This window comes from Crinia signifera, chromosome 6, assembly GCF_055691185.1.
Source record: "Crinia signifera chromosome 6, ASM5569118v1, whole genome shotgun sequence".
NCBI lineage: Eukaryota > Metazoa > Chordata > Amphibia > Anura > Myobatrachidae > Crinia > Crinia signifera.
Window position 1 is genome coordinate 36,167,694 of NC_139222.1, and position 5,157 is coordinate 36,172,850.

Below are 5,157 nucleotides of genomic sequence, written 5' to 3' on the forward strand. Positions count from 1 at the left end.
TTAACGGAACAATATTGTCAGCTCACCTCTACATGATGGAACAGAAATGCGCCTAATAATAAAATGTTTTACTTATACTTCTGCCATGCAATGTTGTCTTCAAAAAGCACCTGTTTAATATCAGGCACCAAGGGACCCATTTATCAACGAGTGGTAAAACTAAATCGGCTCACAACTGCCATTTTTGCAAACATGTGACAGTTAGGGGCAGACCAGGTGACAGTTGGGGGGGCTGATTGGCTGGAGCTTCGGTTTATCACACACAACAGGTTTTTATAATTGTCTCGCTTGTTAATAAACAAGCCACTGATAGAGTTATGGGCAAAATATCGCAATTCCCTGGAAAAGGGGATAATTCTCCCGGTCCCCATAACTATCCTCATCATCATCATCACCATCATCATCACTATATCAATGTTTATGTGTGGGGAGCCATAGGAGTAAATTTACTAAGATGATGGGATTACTTTTTACCAGGCCCGAGTCTGCTGGAGGGGCCTGGGTCCTGCTCCCATCTCCCCCGTTGCAGGGAGCCAGGCAGTGGGGAGATGAGAGGCTGCTGCCACAGCGCAGCCTCAGTCCCCGGCTCAGCACACGCTGCTCAGTGCAATGCGCTGAGCTGGGGAGATAGACAGCTGCAGCGGCAGCCTGTCCTCTCTCTCCGTCTCATTTATATTTTTTTCACAGGACATGGCCACACCCCCTCTCAGAGGCCCGTCCCTGCCGTGTGGTCACGCCCTCTCCTTTTTACCAGGGCCCGCTGACCTCTCGGCACCCCTGAGGACAGGAGATAGGAGGAATAGAGGGTGCTGATTATGAGAGGTGACATACTACCAGGCTTTTGCATATTAGCAGAGGAGGCAACTGTTTGCAGTCTCTATTCAGGCCCCTATGCTCTAGTCAAGTCTAGTGCTGTGCAAGAGCATTTGCAGGACTCTGGGAAAATGGTGCTTCAGCCATTTTCATGGTGATTTTTCTACTGCAGTGCACAGATCACTAGGTAAAATTGTCTCCACACCAGTTCTCAGTGATTTGATGCAGGGCACTGTGGGTGCAGGGCATTGTAGAGGTAAGTAGTGAAGAACGATGTGTGCAGGGTAGGCTTCCTGGACCAACGAGCCCATGTATACTGCAGACGACTTAATGTCCTGCAATAGTGATAGGAGACAAATAACAACTGGTGTCATAAGCGGGTATGGTCTGCACCCCAGTGTCATTTCTTACAGTAGGTGATCCCAAAATGTCAGCTGCGTCTCAGTGATAGGGTGCCGGATGCTACACTGACATTATCCTGCAGCACAGGGCTATTTTTCAGCAGGCTCGAGCAGGAACTGAGGCTCTTAATCTAGTTCACTCTTTCTGACAAAATATTTCTTAGATGGACAAAACCATGTGCACTGCAGGTGAGGTAGGTGTTACTTGTGCAGAGATAATTAGATTTGGGTGGGGTTTTACACCTGCCTCACCTGCAGTGCACATGGTTTTGTCCATCTAAGAAATATTTTGTCAGAAAGAGTGAACAAGAATAAGGGCCTCAGTTCCTGCTGGAGCCTGCTGAAAAATAGCCTTGCTGCAGCATCTTGCTCCTGTCACTGAGGAGGAGCTGGGATTGCGAGCAGAGTCTCCGGGGCAACCCGGCATCTCCAGGGAATACTGGACACTCCCCTGGAGTCATGCAAACTGGGGCTAATCTATGTGGTTAGGCCCTCTCCATGCAAGGCCCCTCAATGGGTGTTTTTTAAATGGTCCATACCCTCCAACATGACCCATTCCATTAGGTACAAAATGCTCTGTTTATGGACTTCCCTGCCAGTGGCAGTTGCAGCTATCAGGGTGCAGCACAGTCCAATATTCAAAAAGGGGAGCCACACCTAATGCCACCCCAAACATCACTGTCCTGGACTTACTGGCAGTTGATGTGTGGCATCCCAGAATTGGGGGTACCCTTGTCTTTATGCCACAGACTTACTGGTGGCCAGCACTAACTATGTTTGTACATAACTGCAGCCCATGCTGCTCCCAGGAACTGTTACAACTTGTGCTTCAGGTGTTAGCTCCCTGTACTATGTTGCTAGGCAACCACCCTGCAGTCTACACAGGAGGAACATTAGGGCCCAGCAAGGTGCTGGGAGAAAGCAGGAAGTTGAGCCCTGCCTGTTGCTGGGCAGATTGGAGTGTAACCAGTTTGCTGTGAGCAGTGAGAGGAACCAGGAAGGCAGTCAGGCAGAAGTGTGCCTGAGAGTAAGGAGTAAGCAGCGCGTTACGCTGGGCGTGCTGAGGAGGGTGGTGAAGAGTGGAGCAGAGGCAGGACAGAGCAGCCAGAGAGAGACTTCTGCAGCAGCTTCCCAGTGGTGATTGATGGTTGGGAAGGAGGGAGAGAGAGCCTGCAGCCCACACTCGTGTAGAGACGCCATTCACACAGCAGCAGTGATTGACAGCAGGCAGACCGGCCTGCAGGGAGACGTGACTGACAGGAGTCAGCAACAGCACCCGGTGTGCAGGTACCATACTACCACTCCACACTGACACTGTCCTCCATTTCACGCCACAAGTTAACCCAGCACAACGCCATTTTTAGCCTGAGGCACAGTCCACCTTGCAGTGACTGCCTTTACCATCACCCTTTCAGTTATTGGAAACCTTTTGAGAAGTAACCCCAGTGTTGGCATTGTGCCAGAGCTCAGGACATAACTTGCCTTGGATTACAACTCCTTGTATTAGCTGTTACTTCAATTTACGGTGCACCTAGGCCAAAAGGTACCTAGGACCAGCAATAGAACTGCGCAGTTCAGGGACTTACTCTTTCGACACTGGACAATTATTGTTAGTTATATATGGTTTAATATGCTGCATATTATTGTCAGTCATTTAAATGTCATTACAAATCTTTTGATTGAGGGTTGGAATTGTTTGCACTGTAGTCTTATGACATTGGTGACGCAGTATACCGTGCGAGTTGCGGTCCACAGAGGTTACCTGTGGCCCCATTGCGCACGATATCTTCTTGATGGAGTATCTTTATTCTTCCATCTTTACCTGAATTCATTGTGAAGAACAGTGCATTGCATTTGTTGCAGCGTATTGTGTGAAGTGTGGCCTACCTGTGCCACAGTGGTCCCATCGCACACAATATCATAGAAGGGAAACTGTCCTCATTCGTAAACTGTTAATTGTCATTATTGTATTGTTTAATTATTTCATAGCGGTGATCCACGGTCCTTTTGCTACTAAAATAAATCCTTTTGATCACCGTCCTCACATGTGGTGACCATTCTGTGTGGTTGTGTTGGGGTATTGTCTTCCCGTGGTGCCTTTGTCCCTCCGCCCTCTGAATTGCAGGCGAGTGAAGCAGTCAGGTAGCCACCAAGCAGTGCCGAGAGGAGAACAGGAACATCAGGTAACGGTCACACACCTGCACGCAGTCTGACAACATCACACTTGGCGTCACGAACAGGATTCAGCGATGTCAGACTCAGACCAAGCAGAAGCTCCCACATTGACCAGAAGAAGGAGACGACTTCCTGCATCACCTGGAGAAGGAAATCCAGTGTCAATGACGGCGGCACCAATCACCATGCCATACTATTATGGCGCACCCTGGGTACCGACTTATTCGGGAAACAACACCCCGGGGACGCAAACGCTGAAAGAATTCAAAAACCGGATACTCTCCATGACACAGCTGTACCGGCTCAGCAACGAACAAGCGATTGAAATACTGGTGGGGCAACTGAGAGGCCCAGCACTACGTGAAGTAAGAACGTGGGAGGCCGACGAAAAGGAAACGGTGGAGCAAATTTTTGAAAAGCTGCAAGAGATCTTTGAATCAAAGACAATAGCAGATTTGAAGAGCCGCCTGTACTCGAGAAAACAGCGACCGAATGAACCACTGCGGGAGTATGCACTAAGCTTACAGGAAGCCATGAAGGCCATACAGTTGAGAGAAAAGAAACCAAAGGAACAAGTGGATGAAACACTAACCAACCTGTTCATCGAAGGAGCGCAGGAGGAGGCAGTCAAGTCCCAATTGCGCATGTGGAGACGACAACAACCTGACAGCACCTTCGCCAAATTTAAGGAAACTTTCCTACAAATCCTGGGCCTGAACCAGAGTGGTCGGGATGAAGATGAGGACTCAGCGGAAGGGGAAGCCTGCCACCAGGCCTCAAAAGGGCAAATTGCAGACACCCTATGCCTGAGCAGAGCAGTCACCCAACAGACACAAGCCCCCATGGAACCGGGCCCACTGGAAGTGCTAACCCGCCAGATGTCTGAATTAACGTGTAATATGACGCGCATGGCGCAAAAGTTGGAAGACCTAGACAAAAATCAAGGCAGAAACCGACGCAGAAAATGGCGTCAAGACCGTGACACAAGGAACCGTCCGTGGCGGGAGGTGACCCGAGAATCGAACCGACGACCCACCGACAAGTATGATCTACAAGGCCAACCGATTTACAGAAGGTGCCACCAGCGTGGGCACATTGAGAGGTACTGCCCAAACGCCACCTCCAGACAAGAGGATCCCGAGGCAAGAGACAGACTCTCAAGAGAAGCCCCAAAAACAATAGTGCAGAACCAAGTCCAAGTGAATGTGCCATCCGACGCTGTGGATTGGCGAATCAGAACAAGAAAGTTAACAGGCCAAGTGATGTGGTTTGACGTAGCACGTGGCTATGGTATTATCCGAAGGACAGATAATGGGAGAACCGTATATGTCCACTATACAGGCATCCAGAAGACCCATCGGAATGAATGCTTCCGGACCCTAGCAAATGGAGAGTGGGTCGAATTTGAAATGGCAAGTGGAAGGAGAGGCGTCAAGGCCATTAACGTGACAGGCCCCGGTGGTGCTGCGGTAAGAGGCAACAGAGACACAGGCCAGAGTGAACGCAGACGCTTCACGCATCACTGTGATAACCCACACAGCCACCGGCCATATGGTCAGCAGAACCAAAGGGAAAGAAGACTACAGGAAGGTCTTGGCGAGACTGACAGGCCTAACACGAATTCTCCGCGACCTGAGCAGATGCCCAGACCACCAGAACCTAAAGTCCCCAGGAAGAGGGAATGGCTGGAAACGAGCCAGAGACCAGTTGTGATGACTCAGAGCGAAGCAGAGCAGCAGTGCATGGAAGGTGTGGTTAGGCCACAATT